The sequence below is a fragment of the Pogona vitticeps genome, chromosome 5, assembly GCF_051106095.1.
Source record: "Pogona vitticeps strain Pit_001003342236 chromosome 5, PviZW2.1, whole genome shotgun sequence".
Taxonomy (NCBI): Eukaryota; Metazoa; Chordata; class Lepidosauria; order Squamata; family Agamidae; genus Pogona; species Pogona vitticeps.
This window is the reverse complement of record NC_135787.1, coordinates 40705474-40727421: the sequence shown is the minus strand read 5'-3', so window position 1 is coordinate 40727421 and position 21948 is coordinate 40705474. Positions and strand designations below refer to the sequence as shown.

Below are 21948 nucleotides of genomic sequence, written 5' to 3'. Positions count from 1 at the left end.
CTGGCCAAGCATTGAGAGACGTGTTATGACTTGTGATAGTCACTCCACCGTTTTCCCACTGCAGGACTTGAGCTGCCACTTCTCATTTACCATCTCAGCGAACCTTCCAACTGAGCTACCAAGCAGGTCCTGACACTGGTCCCATTCTGTCATGCATGTTGCAGTTCCTGCAGTTCCTTGTGCATGTGACCGCCTCCCTCAAAAAATGGGTGCACCTCAGAGAAAGACATCAAGGTAACTATGGAATGCTCTTCCCACTGGATGGTGGATTTTGTGTCCAGTTTAAGATGCTCCTCTTAAAATTTCATCTTACTCCCAGGCTGTTTCCCCCCTTCCCCAGCTACATGCCAATAAATAATTCCCATTCTTTGTGGCAGATGTTTTTACTATTCTTGTTTCTAACATTTGTGTACTTGAATATTGTTAAGATCTTCTGTATCTTTTTGAAATAATATATTGAAATATATTGAAATCTTCACCATCATGATGTAAACCTTGTAATGACAACATCGTAAGGAGATCATGGTGACGATGTCATCATGAATAGGCAATTGCTATATCTTTGGCACCTGCTGCTTTCCTGGGTCCAGAGGACTAGGGAGAATTCAATCACTGTAGCTATGATCTAATGTTAATTAGAAACATAGGTTTAAAAATCTAGAATGTATAACGTCTTCATAGGACTGTCATACTGAAAAATGGGAGAAGAAGGTACTGCAGGCCCCCTGTATCCCTAATTTCACTTATCCACAGTCTGAAAATATAAAAAATATTAAAAGAAAAAGATCCAGAAAAAACCTATTTACACATGTAGTACTATAACGGGCCACCAGATGGAGCCAGAGACTATGCTATGAATACAGTGGTGCCTCGCACAACGAGTGCACCGTAGAACGATGAATCCACACAACGGGGGTGTTCTAGTGATCGCAAATGCGATCGCACACCGACGGCCCCTATGGCTCAAAATCACAGAGTGAAGGTCGGTAAGCGGTTCGCTTACCGACCTTCGCTTTGCGACCCGCCGATCAGCTGTTCGGCGGCTTCAAAATGGCCGCCGGAAGCTTCAAAATGGCCCCGGAAGCCCCAAAATGGCCACGCGCAGCATTTTCGCGCCCTCGTTAAGCGAGGGGAGGGCGTGAAAATGGCTGCCGGCCATCGGAGAAACATCACTGTACAGTGAGTAAAGCTGCTATTGGCTTTTTTTGATCCGTACAGCGATGTTTTCACACAGCGAGGGTTAATCCGGAATGGATTAACCTCGCTGTGCGAGGCACCACTGTATTTGTTAGCAAATAATACATAGCACAGTTCCTCTAGTGGCCAGTTCTGGTAATGCATTTGAAAAAAAATCTTGTTTATTTCCTTTCATCACGCTGGGGAGAGATAGATGATTGCTATTATCTGCAGTTTTCAGTATCCATGGGGGGCATGGAAGCAATCCCCAGCATATATGGGGGTCCTACTGTATGTACCTGTGTCATTTATTCATATAGATACCCACGCACCCCACATTTCAACAGAAGAAAAGGTAAAGGTAACAAGCTTCCACTGCCTGCACTGCAAGAAAAGGCAATTCTCTGTGTGAAGAACTGTATGTTGTTTGGTCATGTAGGAGCTTTGGCTACTACTAAAGATTCTGAGGTATGATAGATTTTGTGGGAATAGGAAGGACTACTGTATTTTTCCGTCTATAAGATGGTACTTTTGTCTAAAATCTTTAGACTAAAAATTGAGAGTCATCTTATACATGGAAGTAAGCTGAGGAGAGAACAAAACAGCCCATGCCTTGCCTCTGCAAACAGGCTTCTTTCAATCATGAGGCTTAGCTTCCTACAATCAGGATCCTCCAGCACTTTGATCCTTTCCCTCCTTCTTTTGCTAAGGCCCATGGGGCTTAGCATGAGGGGGTAAAAGCAGGGATCAAAGCGATTGGAAAACACCTCCTTGGAGGTGGACCCAGTAGGCAGTGCTCAGATTCAGCAGGGACTCATAATGTCCAAGCATTCTGAGCCTAGAGGCTTTGGGTTAGAAAAGTGGGGGCATCTTATACATGGGGGCATCTTATACATGGAAAAATATGGTATGCTTCTTACATCTGTAGGAATAGAGAAGGAAGCAGATAGTAATGTTTAATAGCCATATCTGGTAGCTCATTTCTAGTCTCAACTGGGGCAGGTAGCCCCTCATGAGGGCCATTGTGGTAAAGTGTCAGATTAGGACTCAGGAGACTTCGCTTGAAATTTCTATATGGCCATGGACACTCACTGTCTTAGTAAAAGTAAACCATTCCTTCAACTTTGCCTCAAAATCCCTTCTGGATTGGCCATAAGTAGGAAGGATCCTGTTGACACATAACAACTGATCATTCTCAGATATGGATTTACACATGCACATGCACCACACCTGAGCAGTCATGATGCCCATTGCAAGAAAAACAATATGAGGTTCATTAGAGGCTAGAAAATGTATTGTATATGAGTTTTTGTGAACTACAGTCCTCTTCATTAGACACATGCAGTGTTACCCAATGATCCTTTCACACCTTTAACGATTCATTAATAAATCATAACTGCACTAGGCCCACATGGATTAATTGAATGTATGGTGGAGTGGATTCACTAAATCCCTTTGTATTCATTGGGCCTACTCTAGTGCAACTGGTTATGTTAAGCAAGAGGAATTGACCCTATCTTTTTTTTTTAATGTATCCTGTAATTCTGGAGAACACTTCCTGTACCCAGGGAAGGTGGCTGCAGACCATAAAAGTTCGTGCTAAGTAACTGTATGCGCCTTAGCATACAATAGCAGATTTACTGTTTGTCTTGATAATGTTACCATGAGTCATAACCAGGGAAATAATGTAATTTGGCTATGATTCAGAGTGGTCCATTATCGTTACATTGGTTCATTTTCATTGTATTAAATAACTGTATGTTTTCTACTACAGTCTTTTAAACAAAAAGCCCTGGCCATTGTTATTACAATCATCACAGTAATTCAACGGTTCAAGAATTAAAACAGTATTTCTTCATTCGAAATCCATACAAGCAATGCAGGAAAACAGCATATCCAGGATAATAAGAAGTCATCAGCAGAAGATCTAATTTCTAGGTACTAAAATTTGTGCTGTCATATATAACAAAACCTTTCTGTTCAGAATAACCCCAATGAAGGTTTGCTTATTTAGCCAATGCAGTCACTGAACATAGCAAACACAGGCTGTTCCCATGTGTAACAAGATGCTTCTGTAAAAAGAAAAAAAATCAGATTATGATACATTGTACAGACACACTCACACTTCCTTAAGGTAGAGGTGAACACAGGCTCACTATTTAGTCCTCTTGTTGCCCACCAGAGTCTTTTGAAAATCTTTCTGTAGATTCCGAGGTGCCTGAAAGGGATGGTGTTCAAGGCACCAAATACCGAGGAGTTGAAGAAATGGATAGTGTTTCTCTAAGAAATGATACTAAAAGTGAATTGGCTCTGTCCTAAAGCCTGGTCAAAATAGGCAAAGGACATAGCAGCAAGAAGAGAAACGAAGCTTAACTTAGAAATGGAGTGCGCTAAAAGTTTGGCAAAAGTTTCAGAAACAACAAAAACTACTGCCGGACCCCAGGATAACGTGCCATTTCAGTCAATATTCATAAACACATTCCAAAATCACATAGAGATGAGCCAGCAAACAGCAGCAGCTCTCCAAACTGATACAATTGTTCAGCCACTCCTTAGAATTAAAAGTGAATTGGATAAGCAAGGGAAGGAGATCAAAGGCCATGAGAACAGAAGAAAATGCAAGAACTGGAAAAGCAAAGCTGTTATATATTCAACAACAAGATGAAGATGAAGAGGCAAAATCATCAACTGTTTGTGCCGAGGAGGACCATCTGACTTCCAGTGGGAACACTATGAAAGATTCCAACAAACTAGAGAAGAACACCTGAAGAGGAATTCTGCAGGAAAGCTGAAAAAGGTCATGAACATTTTAAAGCCCATATGGCAGAAACGGAAGGAAGCACAGCGATCTAAACAATTTCAAAGGTGTTATCTTGACACAACTCTGGGAACGTGGCTATCAATGTGACCTCACACTTAAAGCTGCAACAGTTAACCTGTTCCAGATGCAGCACGCCCAGATGGTGCCTCTGCCAGTTCACTGTCAGTTCCTGAGTGAGTGTGCCAAGCTCTATGATCCAGGGCAAAAAGTCTCTGAGTTTGGGATGAATTGACCAAAAAAACCCATGTTCCTATTGAATCTGGTTTCTTTGCAAGCTCTCAGGTTGGAGGAGTTTTCAGTAAACAATCAAACAGTATCCATGCATTACAAGGAGACTTGCTCAAATACTTTGGGGATTATCTCAGTCCATCTCTGGAAGATGAGGTGAGCCTGACCTGCCTCTGTTCCCAGAAAATTGGAGAAAACTGCTCTGTAGTTTCTCTTATCTGCAAGTCTAGGTGATTCTTTAAAAGGCTTCCCCAAACATCACAGACTGGTACATAATCTGCAGATGATTTTAATAAAAAAAAGATCCACCCTCTGGTTGTTGTGGGTTTTTCGGGCTCTTTGGCCATGTTCTGAAGGTTGTTCTTCCTGTTGTTCTTCCAGAGGAACAACAGGAAGAACAACAGGAAGAACAACCTTCAGAACACAGCCAAAGAGCCCGAAAAACCCACAACAACCATTAGATCCTGCCATGAAAGCCTTCACGAATACATTGATCCACCCTCTTTTTCAGAATATGATTTACAGTAAATGATCTAGCATCTGAAAGTGCTAGTTCACTGGGATCTTTTCAAATCACTGTTCTATCCAAGGCAGTGCAAACACACAAATGCCAGAAGCTGAGGTCTCCATCAAAATGAAAGGAATGTGATCGTCTGGTGGCATTCCATGGAGTGAAATGGGCAGAGTGTTCACTTGCCTGTCACAAGAAATGCTTGGAGACTCATTTACTTGGTATAGCGTTCACCCTTTGTTATGCAAAATAAGTCATGTATTATTCATGTTTTATGCTGATGTGGTTGAGAGGTGGAGCCGAGAGAGAGGTTAAAAGGCAGAGCCAGAGAGGAGGAGTTCAGTTCAGTTAGGAGAGTCAAGAGTCAGTCAAGAGACAGTCAAGAGAGAGAGTGAGTTAGTCAGAGTCAGAGGCAGAAGAGATGGAGTTAGAGACTGGTTAAGATAAATAGATAGAGAAGGTGGAAATTATATGGCAAGAGAATAGTATGTACATCTAAAGAACATCTGTGATTATTAGTAACTTTGCTACACTTCAATAAATAAGTTTTGTTTGCATTTACCAGACAAGTGTTTGGACAAACGTCTTCTATATTGTGGATAGAGGTAATCCTCTGGGGGCAGTGAGGGAAACAAAGACTGGAACCTTTGTGAGGGCACAAAAAGTAGGAGCTTCATAGAGGTGAACGTCACACTTGGTGTGGGCACAAAAGGCTTCATGGAAAGCTTCATCTATGGAGCCAAATTTAGGCAAGCAGCTGAAAATACCCCTGATGGCATTCCATTCATCATAAAAAAATGTATGTTAGAAACTGAAAGCAGAGCCCTAGATGTAAAGAGTATATATACTGTACTTTGTGAATGGAGTGAAATCAACAGTTGAAAAGCTTGTTCATGCATTTGAAAAGGGAAAGGGCTTGGTGGAATCATGGACACAGACCTCAGCGTCCACAATATAAGCAATATCCTTAAACTGTATCTTCACCAGTTCCCTGTACCTTTGCTTTTATTTCAGCTTTACAGCAAGTTCTTTGAACATGCAATGGAGAACTAGAATATTAATGAGGAACTGGATAGAAAACAGATGAGTCCCAGATTTTTTTTGGGGGGGGGGAGGCAGTAAATATGTATTGAATTGAACTGAATCATTCCCAAAATCAAAGCTCTTCTAAAATTGCTGCCCTTACCAAACTATAAAACCTTCCAATTTATTTTGTACTAAATGTTCTAAAGATGCCAAAAGTCAGTTGCCCTTCATTAAAGGAAATACAATTTGCTAGCACTTTCTCCTTCCTACTTTTTTTTACTTGGTGTAAATGAAAAATATAAGTCTGAGGTAAAAATATTCCAAAAGGCAGCATTTCGTGAATATATCAAGTTGGTTTCCTCTTTGTATGAATGCATTCTTATACATACACTGATTGCTCTGTGTGTGTGTGTGTGTGTGTGTGTGTGTGTGTGTGTGTGTGTGTGTGTGTGTGTGTGTGTGTGTGTGTGTGTGTGTACATGAACATGTTAACATCTCATTGTTTCCAATATTCTATAATATAATATAGTACTGCTTGTATTATGTACTGTCTCAAAATAAATATATTCTTGTTTCTTAAAAATTACTGTGTACTTTGTTTTTTTGCACTTTAAAATAGCATTAATATCTTTAAGAAATACCAAAGAACAAGATATAAAGTAATACAAACTAACCCTCCACCCCATGCCTACCTCTTACGATGTGTTCTGTTACAGTATTACAGAACACATTTCAATATGATTGACACTTGGGATATATTTCATTCTGAAGATATTCTAGAAAGACCCACAACCCTTAGTCCAGAAGTTCAAAGCTGAAATGATAATAGATAAGTGGTAGAAGACACCTTCCCGTTGCAGATACAGGGCACTGAGGTTTGCCTGAGAATTCCTTCCTTGATTGTAGGTGACAAATAAGAACACACTGGAACAAGTGACACAGACAAGCGCTGCCCCAATTTGAGCTGTTCAGGCAATAATTTGTTGTCCATCAGACTTGTGAGGCTTAAGTAATGCTTTGTGAACTATATCAACTACAATATCCTTTTTCTTCAAATCTCTTTTCCAGCTGATTAGCTTGCAACAAAAGATTAAAAAAAAAATATTTTGAGCAAGGTAAAAAGGCCCTGGAAGCCTTAATAAAATGACTTGCCAGCAGTTTTGTCTGCAGTGCCAGCTAGTGATGAGTTCTATAATTCAAGAAGTTATTTCTTGTCAGTTTCATTTTCCAGTAAGAAAGGAGGATTGTTTCACACTACCTGAATTTCCTTCTTTGTCTTTCTAAATGTACCTGCCAAAAAACAAATGTGGTACTGGAGGTCTCATCAATTTGGGTTTTAGTTTTAATAGAAGGATGGATAGATGCTCTTGTGCAATACTGAAACCTCTAACACAACGTCTTTGCCAGGGCCTCACAAACAAGTGTAATCCCTTAGTGAAGAGAATTAAAGTGTTAATTCTTCTCATAAATGAGATTTAAATTTCTATAAACTGTTAATGGTAGAAATACATACAAAGAGGTGCTGGCTTGCTGTCACCTCCTGAGGTGACATGCTGTGGCGATACATTTTGCTTGTCTTTTTGAAAAGAGGGGAACAAGGACTTACCTTTCACCACAACTGCCTAGCAACATCAAAATGGAGCTGTTACATTAAAGTCTGCTCCTCACAGCATGGACTGTAATGATATGCAAAGTGTTTGCTCCACACAGTCTAACCATTCCCCCCCTAATGTATAAAACATAGGGGCAAATTTTCTTCTTCACACATAGCAGGTTACACTTAAAAGTCTTCTTTAGAAGTATTTGTAGATATCTACCGTTCATATTGCAGCATAAATTGAGGGCAGCATTTATCATTTCTTGTGTTTAGTCATGCTTTTCATTAAGACTACTAACATCTCTAATCATGCCTGCCAATTTGAGGAATGTCTTGTAACAGTTATCTTCTGGCAATAATAATGCCTTCTGTATGAAAATGGTCCCTAGAGTGAGCAAACCAAGTAAATCACAAAGCTTAGAAAAGTTACTTTTAGATTACATGTTCCAGTATCCCTAGCTGGCATGACCACATTTTACACTGGATGGGGGATTCTGGGAAGGGTAGTCCAGAAGAGTAATTTCTCCAGTGCTTCCTGGGAGGGGATACTGAATATCAACGGAGTCTTAAAGGTCATTGCCAGGCAGGAAATGCTGCACTATCAACATTTTGTGCCCAGGAAACACAAGTTGTTTTGGGGCCATATATAAATGTATATACATTTACCATGTAGTTCCACTCTGACATCTGAGGAAGTGAACTTGTCCACAAAAGCTCACAGTAAAATATAGCAGTTCATCTTTGCCACAACATTTTTGTCTTCTTTTTTTATCTTTCCTTTGTTGTTTCCAAGTTTGGTTTCTCGGTTTATTGAGTACCATTGCCTTTAAAAGGGATCCAGCACAAAAGTAAAGAATAATGGTGCTGGCTTTCATAATTGCCCTGTTGGGAGTATGGTTTTTTTAATGGTCAGAAAGTGCACTCACCTATTCTGAAGCAGGACAAACGTTATTCTTCTTCAGCTTGAATTGTAATCAGTTTTGCAACAGTGTTCCTTTCTCCATCCACCTTCCCAGTCATCTGACTGCTCCTATGTCAGTGGCAACAACAGTAGTGGGGAAAGGAAACATGTCACTTTTTGCTGGTTTCCTGTCTTTCCTCAGCATTTGAAACACATATAATAGCACCCAAGTTTCCAGAAATTCTGGGAAATGTTAGTTTCCTAGCACCAGAAAGAGGAAGAAAGAAAAGAAGAGATTCCCTTCTTCCATCCTCCCATCCCACCAAGGCATCTGCTGCAACAATAGTTGTAATGTGTTGCAGAGTTTTGGATTTCTGCTAAAATTCCTTTTTGTTAGGAAGTAGAAGTACAGAGATCCATAGAGGAGAATAGCTACAAATTGATTGATTGATTGATTGATTGATTGATTGATTTGATTTGATTTATACCCCGCCTATCTGGGCAACTCATCCACTCTAGGCGGCTCCCCAGAGTCCACCTGTTTCTCATTAACCGGCACTCAAAGTCTCAATAACTCCTCTGAGACATTGGTAGGAGAAAAAAATAAAAAACATTTATTTATTTACAGTTGCTTAAAATTACAGACTTGTGTATGCTGTTTTCTTTACTGCACATATACTTAGCAACCAACTGAACAGATCAACAGCAAACAAACAACAGCCACCAACAGAGGAAAGTGAGCAAAAGAATACTGAGCAGAGACAAGGTTCTCTTTGAATTCAAAGGCTGAAGGAATGATTGATTAGTATTGGATACGAGGGGGTGCTGATAAGTATTGAAACTTACCCAGAAAAAATTGAGCTAGGAAGCTATAAATTTTAGGGTGTATTGACCAATTTGTCTATATTCAAAGGTGCAAAAATCAACTACCTATGATTTTAACTTAACTTTCATTTTCTGGTCCAAAGTGAACATGGTGGAACCTCCAGAAAAGTTCAGTTTGGAGGAGCATAGGACCATAATCAAGTTCCTGTTTCTCCAAGGGAAAGGTGCAAAGCAGATCCATGATGAAATGTCACAAACTATGGGTGACAGTGGCCCTTCATATGCAACAGTTAAACGTTGGGTTGTCAATTTTAAAACTGGCCATTTCGGTGTTGAAAGTGAGAAACCCAGTGGAAGGCCTGTTTCTGTCTCTGTGCCTGCAAATGTGAAAGCCATCCATGACATGATCATGGAGGACCGCCGAATATCAGCCAAAAGTATTCCTATATATCTGAGAATATCACGTGAGAGAATTGGTGCCATTCCACAACAATCTGGAAACGAGAAAGCTGGCAGCAAAGTGGATCCCTAAACTTTTGACAACCAAACAAAAGAGGAAACGTGTGGAGTCATCGGTGGCTGTTTCAGAATATTTTGCAAGAAATGAGTCAGATTTCCTGGGCAAACTGGTAACTGGCGATCAGACATGGATCTACTGTTATGATCCTGAGACAAAGGAACAGTCTAAGTAATGGAGGCACAGTGATTCCCCCTGGCCAAAGAAGTTCCAAGTGCAAAGGTCGGTGCAGAAGCAAATGGCAACAGGTTTTTTTGGGGGGATAAGAAGGGAGTTCTGCTGGTAGACTACCTCCAACAGGGTTCAGCCATCAATGCAAAATATTACTGTGTTTTATTGATGAAGTTGAGGTGAAACATCAAGGAAAAACTTTGAGGAAAGCTCTAGAAAGGTGTCATCGTGTTGCATGACAACGCCTCATCACACACTGCAGGAGAAACAATGGCAAAACTGGCATCCTCAGGCTTTCAAGTGATGCCCCATCTACCCTATACTCCTGACCTGGCTCCTTCTGACTATTATCTGTTCCCCAAACTCAAAAAAACACTTAAAGGACAATGATTTGGGAGTGTTCTGGAGGCATCTAATGCTGCAAATGAGTGGTTACACCAGCAGTTGGAATATGTAGAATAATGGGGACGTTACAGCTTCCTAGCTCGCTTTTTTATGGGGTAGGCTCAATACTTATCAGCACCCCCCTCGTAGATAATAACTAGAGATGGGGGATTCATCTTCATCAGAGGTGGCTGGCCTGATTACCTCCCATCCCCAGAACCTGCTGGTCCACTTACCACGCGGTGCACGGCAGGTATGGCTGGTGTCATCATCAGCGCCTCAATTGTGGCAGTAGTCCAGCTGGTGCAGCCCCATCTCCCTCTTCACCCAGCCATTCCGCAGCTGAGCAGAGAGACTTTTCATCCCGCCCCACTCAGACACTCCAGAAAAGTCCCTTCCAGTCACACAAACTACAGGCAACATGTGGGGTTGCAAACAACATTCCAACAGTAATCACCACGGGCAGTGCTTCCGCTTACTGTATGGCATTCTCAGAGCTCATGGTGTGGGAAAGAATGTGGATGTTGTTGTTCTCCCCACAGATGATTCGTTGGCATATAAAAGCTTGGAGAACCATGCTCCCACCCTACAGCCACACATATCACATCTTTTGCTTCACTTGGAAAGATGCTCTGATTTGTTGCTTGGGGTCACATGCTGCTTCATTGCATTTCCACTCCATAGAGTTATTTTGTTTAATAAAAGAATATTCATTTGCATTTTTTTCATTTATTTGCAGCCTACGACTTCCACATTTTCAAGAGAACCAGAGGAAATTTGAATGGATTGTCACTTCTTCTGAGGAAATGAAGCTCACAGGGTGTTTTTTTTTTTTGTCCAGGGTGCCCTGGAAGGTGGAACATTTTAAACATTTCTGCTCTACTGTGACACTGGTAGTGGTTGGTTTTTTTGTTTGAGCCAAGTATTTGAATTGAATTCACAGGAATGGTAAAGGATGTTACCTGATATGATCTATGCAGATATTTCCATGGATCTATGCAGTGCATAGGCAACACCAAGCTGTCAGCTGTTCTACTGACACAGAGAAGTTGAAGTGATGGTGCTCTCCTGTGCATCCTTGCCGGCCCACTTGATGTCCTCCCCCCTACACTTGAAGCCACCAAAACTGGTTGCAAATTGTCCCAGTCTGAGAATGCAGGCACAGTGTTTATAATGCAAATGAAGCCTCGTTAAGCAACAGAGCTTCTTTTCCGAAGTGCTGCAGCCTGGGCCACTTCATCTCTTCTGTTTTGTTTGCTACTCACTTCATTTTAAACTGAGTACACAGTATCCCCGGTTTGCTTCAGATCTTCAAATCAGACCCCAAACAATTACATGGCCCTAGTGCATTGGGGTCACGAAGAGTCGGACATGACTTAGCGACTAAACAACAACAACAACAAAAACAAAGTGCATTGCACTGGGAAATAACCAAGCTGTGTGGTAATTTACTTTAAGCCAAAAATCCATCATTGCCTATCAAGCCCAAGCTAGTAGCAACAATACATTTGTGGTGTGTGTGTGTTACTAAGAAAAACCAGAAGAGCTTCTTCATCTCTGCAGAGGGATCTCAGAAGTGTACTTAGATGCAGGGTAGCAGCATGAGGGTGGAGAGCGTAGCTGCAGTAGCTCACACATCACAGCTGCATATCAGACAGCTCTTAATTCCAACTTTCCTTTGAATAATTAGGCTATTTCTTAGCATGCTGTTCCTCTACCATTTTAAATAGATGGTTTTGAATATTTTTTTTAAAAAAACAGCTAACATTAGTGTGCAGAAACAGACAGAAATGCTGAAATTTCAAAATGGACATCTTAACACAGCAGTGATTCGGGTTAATCATGAATCTGTTCCTTTTAAATCCAAAACTCCTTTTTCATGCAGAAATGTGATTACTGTATATGGCTGAAATGCTGTTTCTTAGCATAGTAAGTAACACTAGAGCAGGCCCATTGAATCCGTTGGGATTTAGTGAGTCAATGCTTCCATAAATTTCATAGATCAAAATAGTCTACTCTAGTTGGGACTTATTTTAGCATAGCAAGTCACAATCAAAGGTAAAGGTAAAGGTTTTCCTTGACAATTAAGTCCAGTTGTGTCTAAGTGGTGCTCATCCCCATTTGTAAGCAGAAGAGCCAGTGTTTGTCTGTAGACACTTTCCGTGGTCATGTGGCCAGCATGACTAGACACAGAACGCTACTACCTTCCCACTGAGGTGGTACCTATTCATCTATTCACATTGCATGCTTTTGAACTGCTAGGTTGGCAGGAGCTGAGACAAGCAACTGGCGCTGTCGGTGCAGTTTCAAAATGCCGAGCTTTCAATTGACAGCGGTTTAACCCGCAGTGCCACCCACGTCCCTTAAGTCGCAATTGGAGGAGGCCTACTGAATCAAAGGAACTTATGGATAAGCTGAGTCATCAAATCACCACTGATTCAATGGGCCTGTTCTAGTGTGAATTACTAAATGAAGAAACGGGTTTTCAACCTATAGATGGAGGAAAGGGATGTTGGCAAGTCTTTGGATCTAAGTCGAAGTCTGAGTCTTTGGTACCAAGCCCCAAATCCAAGTCTCTATCAAAGATAATCTTCCCTCCCCCCAAAAAGAGAGGGGTGGATGGTTCCAAGTTGCAAGTAAAGTCTGAGTCATTGAAAAAAAAACCCACCCCAAGTCTAGTCACTGGTGCAATTTAAATCTGATTTGACAGTGAGTCCTATGACTTGAGTCCTCATCACTAGTAGAGGAATGCTTAAGACTTAATCTTCTAGGTTTGTTTAAAATTTCTGCTTAATCTATGTGAAATTCATAAATCTAGATTTAGAAAAGAATATATTGCTGACAGCCCATCTCTATGCACATTTACTTGGAAGTAAGTTCTACTATGTTTGGTGGATTACTCTGGGAATTGTGCATACAATTGTATCTCAATCTATTTTTAAGCCTTAGTTTTTATACCATAACTTTGCATAATAAGACTTCCTACTGTACTATATTTGTACATTGCTGTTCATGAGCCAACCAGCTGCCGTGTTTAATTTCTCCTTTGTGAAACATCCTTCTTAGATATCTTCATAGAAGTATTATGTGCTAAGCAGAATTAATAAAATCAGGTTATACCGCAATACATTTGATCTTTGCATAAATATTACCAAGCAGGGTATTAATTACCCAGATTTGAATATCTGTTATTTCCTTGATTCTGTCATGCACCTGTGCATTAGGTAGAAATCACCCCCCCTCAAACAGCTATTTATATATATATAATCTGTTCCTATAACTCATAAGAGATGAAAGATTTCCAGAATCCAAAAGCCTGCATGGTAGAGACAATGTATTGTAGAGATAACCCACTGTGGCACAGTAGTTAAAATATTGGACTATGATGCAGGTCAACTGTGTTCAAATCCTCACAACAGGTGATTATGGTCCAATCATAATCTTTCAGCATTTGTCATGAGTTCAGCCGAAGAAGATCTGGAATCAGAGATGTTAATTACAGCTGAGGAAAATGCTGGGCAATTAGTATCACAGACAGATGAATCACCACCAGATTCTCCTCCCCCACTAGCCAGAGTGAGATATAAGTTTCGGCAGAGACTCATAACACGGAGGTCTGAGGCTTGCATGAATGCTTCTCACAGGAACATCAGGTCAACCAGCCCTGAGTTTTAAAAGGATGGAATGTTTCTAGGAATTAGATGGTTGTTGCTGTTATATAATTTGTAACCAGAGGCTTGGAAGCAACAAGTCAATTATCTGGTTTGTGTCCATGTTCCTGCTTATTTTGAACCTTGCTCTCTTGACCCTTGGCTTTTGGACTCTGACTTTTGACTACGGTCTATGTTGTCCCTTATTGACAATTTGGCATCTGTTTTGTATCTCCCAAACTTCTGACCTTGGATTGGCTTCTTGGACTTTTGCCTGCTGAATCCCCTAGGAATGTAACAGCATGTCATATCTTACAAGCTTGTTGTGAATATACATGGGAAGAAGAGAATGATGTAGGTCACCTTGAACCCACTAGAGGAAACATGGAAAATAAATGCATCCAATAAATAAATTAAAATTTCTGTGTGAAATTCTTTGAAAATTCATGGTTACATATATGTGGGTAGCCCCTCCAAAACCATGCATCACAATTACAGCTACTTCCACTGTCTTTGTGGAAGTATCTGCTGCAGCCAGTTCAACACCTGGTGATCAGCCTTTTGGTAGGAAGCTTTTCTCTACTTATCTATACTGATCCTTGGATGACAGATTTGCATCTGAAGATTTTTGGAAGTTCTGAGGTTACCCGATTGGTAGAACTGCCAAAGCTTCTGCTCCACTGGCATTGCTTTAGAGACCATAGGCCCATGTCCACTTTATGATGAGGCATTCAAGAGGGCTTTGTAGAGGAAATCGGACAAAAATATTTCATAAAATTGGAAGCTACTGCCCCTTTCATGCCCTATGGAAATCAAACATCTTGCAGCTTATTGTCAAGCTATGCCTGCTGGGAGACGCAACTGATAATTAAATCTCCTAGCACTGGAGAACATAAAAGTACTGCTCATATGTGGGAGGGACAGTAAGCAACATCCGCAAACTTCTTGGCTCTGGTTCCAACATCCATACATGAACATCAGCAAAAGTAGGAGGGTTGATCTTGGTTCGTCCATGTTATCTCAGCCTGCTCCTACCTCCAACAGCTGTTTTGAAGATACAATGTGGAGAGAACAAAAGCTTTGTATGTTACCCTGATAAGATATGAGGAAAGCTGACATAAATACATAACAGCCATAATCCCTGTACTATGAACCTCAATGGAACTATTATCTTGTTATGAGCATTGCTATCAATCGATTATAACATGAACTCTTTTAATTTTTTGAAAAGTTCTGTTTGGTGTGCTGGGGGAACGAGTTGTTTTTTCGCTAAAATTTCAACAATGTAAATGGCTAGAGTGAACCAATTCTTCTTCAGAGAGCCTCTGCTCACACCTTTCTGAGCCCTTCTCTGGGGCTTCTGCTTTTTTAGTTTACTTTAGTTGGTTTTCAGTGCATGCAGTAGCTGGGAATGGACAAAGAAGCAAGGCTTCCACTCTCAAGGCTCCTTCTGCTTTCAATTTCTGCTTTTGTAAAGTGGCTTAATAAAAAAGCTTGTTCAGGATATCAGCAAACTGAACACTTCCCCTGCTCCTTGGTGGAAGAGTAGAGGAAATGATATTAATTTTCTTCCCTCTGGTAGACCATCACTGATGCGCTCCATCACTTAGATTAATTTTTTAAAAAATTCTTTTCCTTGTGTGAGGTACCCATGGAGAAACCGCCCACAGCCAAATCCATGGCAGGGCAGATTTAAAACACACACAACATTCATCTGGGAAGGGATTACAGATTATAGGTTTCTGGTAGAGTTGACCCTTACCTCCCCCTCCTTTCCTGCTGTCTTTGCTTTGAATGCTTTTTATTTTTGTTATTTATTATCCAATGCACTGCACTACTCCACTTCCAAAGTGTGTATGTGTGTGTGTGTAAACTGTTCCTCTAGTAATGCAGACAAAATGCAAACAACATCCAGCTGGGAAAGAGGTATTAGGTTTTTGGCAGAGTTAACCCATTCTTTTCCCCTCTTCTGTTGTTTCTGTTCCCGACAGTTTTTATTTTTGTTGTTTACTCTCCAATTCAATGCTATGTTTTTCCAAAGAAATAAACAGAGAACATTGTTTATCCCTCCAATCTCTTTTTAGACTGCAGGTACATCACCCTGGAGCGATTTTAGGTGCTGTGTTGCTTCTCACCTCAAAACCACCTTGGAAAAGTACAGTGGACCCTCTACTTACGGAATTAATTAGTATTGGAACGGTGGCTGCAGGTCGAAAAGTCTGTAGGTCGAGGCTCCGTTGACCTACAATGCATTGAAAACCGATTAATCCATAACCGGCCGTTTTTTTTCTGTTTTTGTTCCATTTTGTTTTTTTTCTGGTCTGTAGGTCGATTCTCCGGCTGCAAGTCAAACCTAAATTTTGCGGCCAGAGAAGTCTGTAACTCGAAAAGTCTGTAAGTTGAGCCGTCTGTAAGTCGAGGGTCCACTGTACATGCTTTTGTTTAAACAGAAGGATCAATTTAAATGGCATAGGGTTCTAAACCCCCCTTTTGACCCTTATTTAGCCCAATCGAAGGGCTGTGTAGACAGAACTTTAAAAAGCTATTCTGAGACTACATCTATCTATTTTCCCAAACAGTGGTTCAAATCCAGTGGCATAATTTATTCTGTGTAAGGCTGGTAATGTCCTGAGCCATGGCATTAGAAAAATAAAAATAAAAATGTCTTGATTCACACACCCCAAAAGATCCCAAGACTCCTGTGGAATCTTTTGATCATAAGAAAGCCATTAGGGGCCATCCAATTTGGGAAGTCTTTAATTTCTGAAAATCATCACTGTCTGGATGACTTCACTAGCCACATCAATTTTAGAAAATTAAAAACATACCCCTTCCTGTGTCCACCGACAGCTTCTCCATGATGAAAGGGATCCTAAGGGAGCCTCTGACCTTTGAGGAGCAAAACGGAATAGTTTAAATCTCTGAAAGCTGCCACAGCCATTCCATTTTTTTTTTAAATTAATATCTGCTTTAAAGAGAACTATTGAGGTTTTGAGTGAGAAAATGTTGTGTAAAGGAAGTCTTGTTTTATGCAACACAAACACCTTATATTTAGTTCAGTGAGGTCTGTCATTCTGCCTGCAAATTCTGACACCAGCAAAGGTCACATTTTTGCCACTTGTGAAAACCTAACCAAATATCCCCCAGTGACAGGAATATTAAAAACTATTATAATTGCTCGAGGGTGGTTGCTGCTTATAGGGTGTGCTTTGAAATCTGAAAACCTATCAACAAAACAATCAAGGACGCATGCCCAAGCTATCAGTTGATTCCAACTACCAAGATTAAGGTAAAATCCCTATATTTATTCTGTCACTAAGAGCCTGAAATTTCAATCTGAACAAAGTCTCAGGTAACTAGAGCCCTAAGTGAGTTTTTTAAAAACTCAGATTCTTCTAAAAGAAGAACTATATCTCTTATTCCTCAATCTTTGTAAAGCCAGTTAACACTTGTCAAGCTTCCATCTAAAACTATACCCAGAGCAAGAATCAGATTGCAATATACGCTTTCAGAAAATCGAGAATAAAATACAATACTCCAAATCGCTTTGGAAAAGTGCATTGAATTCCTTGAAGAGATGGATAATTATCAGGCAAGAGACCCTTTCAAATCATCCATACTTGCAACTATTAGAAAATTACGCATCTCAAATTTATCACATTTGAATTCCAAATACTTTGGCTAGTATCCTGTTCAATATTTTCATGCATATGGAAATACAACTGAGGAAGATGCTACAGCAATCCGATAGGGTGCCAGTTTGTGTTGCCAAGCATATGGTTGACACCCTGTCAGATCACAGTAACAACCTCCACAGTTGGCATTTGGCATCCACAAATTCTGAACAGGAAACTGGCTTTTTCTTTTCCTTTTTTCCTTTTTTTTAAAGCAGGGAGCAAATTACATCCTGCTGCCTTTTGAACATCATTCCAAACATTAGGAAAACATAAATGTAAAACCAAAATGTGGCCCTTCATTGTGTCAATGAGGAAAAAAACAATGTTGAAGTGTGCTAGCCAAGATGAAAGATGTGGTAATGGCGGTTTGCTGAGTTATTTTAATCCACACCCATTGGCAGCCATAGTGGTAGGAGTTAAGGATATAAGTTCCAACTTGGTGTAGAGGAGAAGGCCTGAGATTGTTCCTCCTAGGGAATAGTGCAATTTGGATTCAGGAAATCCAAAGCTGGTCCAGCCTTTCCCCAACTGCTGAATGCTGTCTTTCCAGGTCTTACGTCTCTACCCTGGTTAAACAGTGCTGTTGGAGTTTCTACTTTTATAACTAGATTGCTGGGATGGTTAGAAAGGATGGATTGTTGTGCTCTGTTGCTTTATTTTTAGTATTTATTTTATTTGCCATTCTTAATATAATACTTGTTTAATTCTTTTAAAACATTTTTATACTTACTGTTTTTAGCTTTTGAATACTGTCTTTTTGATGATGTAAGCCACCTTGGGTCCTTTTAAGGAAAAAGGTGGGGTAAAAATATTTTAAATAAATTAAATAATTAACAACCTCCTGCTGGTGGAAATAATTTCTGTGTGCAGGGAGATATCCCCATTGTATCCTGCCCTCTCCCTAGCCTGCACATTTACTAGATTCAGATGAATATTAATAATTTAGGACATGCAGATGACACCATGTTACTGACAGAAAGCAACAATGACTTGAAATGACTTTTAGTGAAAATGAAAGAAAAAAGTGTCAAAGCAGGACTACAGATGAACATTCACAAGACAAAAATCATGACTACAGAATAACTATACAACTTTAATGTCAACAATGAAGAAATTTAAATAGGGGAAATATTTTATATACCTTGGTTCTATTGTCAATCCAAACGGAGACTGCACTCAAGAAATGAAAAGATGGAGACTTGAAAGGGCAGCAATGAAGAGACTAGAAAAGATCATCAAGTGTGAGGATGTGTCACTGGAGACCAAGATTATCCACACTATTGAATTCTCAGTCACCATGTATGTGTGTGATTGCTGGACAGTAAAGAAAGGTGATGGGAGACAAAGATTAATTTGAAATATGGTGCTGGAGGAGAGCTTGCTGATACCTCAGACTGCCAGGATGATGAACAAGTGGGTGCTAGAGCAAATTAAGCCTGAAAGTAAAAATGCTAAAACTGAGGCTGTCTTACTTTGTGCACATCATGGGAAGGCAAGATTATCTGGAAAAGACAATAATGCTTGGAAAGGTTGAAGGCAACAGAAAAAGAGGAAGACCAAACACAAGATGGATTGACTCCCTAAAGGAAGCCACAGGCTTGAGTTTACAAGAGTTGAGTAGGGCAGTTGAGGACAGGACATTCCGGAGATCTTTCATTCATGGGGTCACCATAAGTCAGAGGCAACCTGATGTCACATAACAACAACCAGTGTGCAAGAAAGGACAGAAAAGCAAATTTTCATTCATCCCCTAGGATGGAGAAATGGGTGGATTTGTAAACCCTGCCCTACCCTATTTCATGGAATCAAATTTTGTATGATGTCATTTCTCTGGATATCTGGATCCCTGAAGTAATAAAGAAAACAGTTTCCTAGCGACTTAAATGACTTCTATTTTTAAGCTGAGTTTAGCTCTGGGAGATATAGGGATCAAGTGAGGATCAAAACAATCATTCACAGGCTTCTTGGTTTATGACCTCATAATCCATTAGTATGCCATCCGCGCCTGACGACTATGGAAGGCATTACATCTCAGAGAAGGAAAAATTGGGTATCTTTTGAAGTAGGCAAATTGCATGGCTCAATTGGGAACAGATCATCTCAAAAAATGCTAAGTATATCAGAACTGATGGAAATACTGCCAGCATTTTGTCTTCCTGACTGAAGACGTGATAACAGTTTTGAGATGCAATTAATTGGAACCAAGTTGAACACCCCAAACTACCAGTTTTACTAACTTCTCCTTCAGATATAATTCTACAAATCTACCACATAAAGGACTTTAGTGGAAGACTAAAACAGGAGCAGAACTAACAAGGTTCTTCATAGATTGACACATTTTTAGAACATGCTGCTTCCAGTCTAATAATAGAGGCAAACTGATCCTCTTGTTGTTTCTTCCACCTTCTGGAAGATGAAGTTTCAGCAAAGCAAGTGAGAAATTTGTTGAACCTTACATTTTTGGTCAAGTTCATATCTGGGCACTATAGCTCACCTCTCTGAACATTTGATAATCTGTTCTAGGATGGCATCATCCAAACCTTCAGTCTGACTAGGAAGTCTATAGCAGATACAAATACACTTGTGATGTCACTGTTATTTCTCTTGCCTCTAATTTTTATGCAAATACTTTCCACCAGCCTTCCTTTCTCCAGCTCATGGATCTTTTCACAGTTGTCCATGTCATTTACATGCACTCTTATTCCTCATTCCTTTCTCTTTAGTCTATTCCTTTTCAGTGAACTACAGCTTTCAATCACTGGATTCTTTTAATGGCCTTCATTGCACCAGGTTTCTGTAAAGTCTGTCATATTTTATTTGTCTTTCTGTATCAAGAGTTTAAGATCATCTTGTTTGTTCCCCATGGGTATGCATTTAAAACCAAGGGTGGGTTCCTGTACTACCATCCCTGTTTCTGATGCAACATTGACACTTTCATCCCCAGTACTTAGTGTCTCCTTGTCCTTTGGAGACTGTTTCTCTCCCACATAGAATCGAATTTAAGTTCTTTGCCCAGTTTTGCAAAACTCTTATCAAACATTCTCCTCTCAACCCCTGTAAAGTACAATTCATTATTTGTTAGGAGTCCTTCTTCCTGCAAGTGCAGCCCATGGACCAAGAGGCCAAAGATTTTCTGATGATACCACCTGTGCAACTGGTTGTTCTAGTATTCCTGTCTCTTTTATTGGACCATGATTTTCAAGAGGAAAGAGTGATGAAAAAAAACACCTGTATCACAAGGTTCTTTACCTTCCTATCCAGCATCTCCTAGTCACCAGCAGTGAATTGAAGCCTGTGTCTGGAAGGATCATTTGGTCTAACTACAGATGGGACATTTGTATTTGTGAACGAATATGAATATCCCGGGCCCAAGTGGCTGGGATCCCCAGTCCCACTTCCTTGAACTGACCCTGTCCACTTCTGGGTCATGACACAGTATGCAGGGCCATTCCAGCCAGGAGGCGGGAAGATGAATCTCTCTGCTCTACTGCTGAGTGTCCAGAAGAGAAGGATGGTGGAAAAGTGGCATCCAGGTGTCATCAGATATTGGTCCAATGAGGAGGACGCCGGTCCCACGTACTGTGCTGCAATCTGTAAGTGAACAGGTCAGTTCAGGGAGACAAGACTGGGTATCCCAGCCACCTGGCCATGGGATATTCGTATTTGTTCACAAATACAAACATCCCATCTCTAGTTCCACTCATCATATTTTGGACAGAATTAGATATAGTACTGGATAGGGATCTCCAGATAGGATTACATGCAGTGCCATGGAGCTGCAGACAATCCTGGACTAGATGGACCAATCGTCTGGTTATATCATTGTGTAATACAGTTTCCTGTGCTTCTATATCTCTTGTACTGATCCCTAAATATTTATCTATAATACAGAATTATCCATAAAGTGCATTTAGTTCCTGTCTGTCTTCTACCATGGAACTTAGACAGAATAGCTAAGGTTCCCAGGAAGTCTTCTACCCAGGCACTGACCTGTTTCAAACTCACTTTATCTTTAGCAAGGTGCTACTGCATCATACCTTCTAACATTAAGAGAAATAATAGTTCATTTCATATTTCATCCTACGAGCACATCTGTTGCTTTCACGTTTTGTATTTTTATTCCTTCAAAGTCACAATCCATTGGAGCATAGTCTTAAATAAAACACACTGTTTAATAACTGGCAGCCTTTATCTGCTTACCACTTAGTGGGAGAGGAAGTGGTTACAAATATATACTGTACTATGAAGATATTTGCCATTTGCCCTTTCTAAGCTCATACACTTTTTGCTTCTGTAATTTCCTTTGGTATAATCTACTGCTAATAAAGCAGTAATTAGAAACATTGCATTATATAAGGAATTACAAATACAGTAGCATAAAGGCTCTCATTATTAAACAAATGAACACCAAAATTATTCTTCGTAAAAATAATGGCATGGCTTCATTGGTCTAATCAGTATTAA

General features: G+C 40.2%; 1 long non-coding RNA gene and 1 pseudogene across 1 annotated transcript; one reads left to right on the top strand and one right to left on the bottom strand.

Annotated features, from left to right (window-relative positions):
• The first annotated feature begins 698 nt into the window (after window positions 1-698).
• Window positions 699-5957, top strand: LOC140707729 (rho GTPase-activating protein 29-like; annotated as a pseudogene).
• Window positions 5958-14366: 8409 nt separating this feature from the next.
• LOC110073640 (uncharacterized) lies at window positions 14367-16698 on the bottom strand. The gene is made up of 2 exons (XR_012087958.2): window positions 16636-16698; window positions 14367-14851 (listed from the first exon to the last, which is right to left on the bottom strand). It is a non-coding gene; the product is annotated as an uncharacterized LOC110073640 (long non-coding RNA).
• Window positions 16699-21948: the final 5250 nt, after the last annotated feature.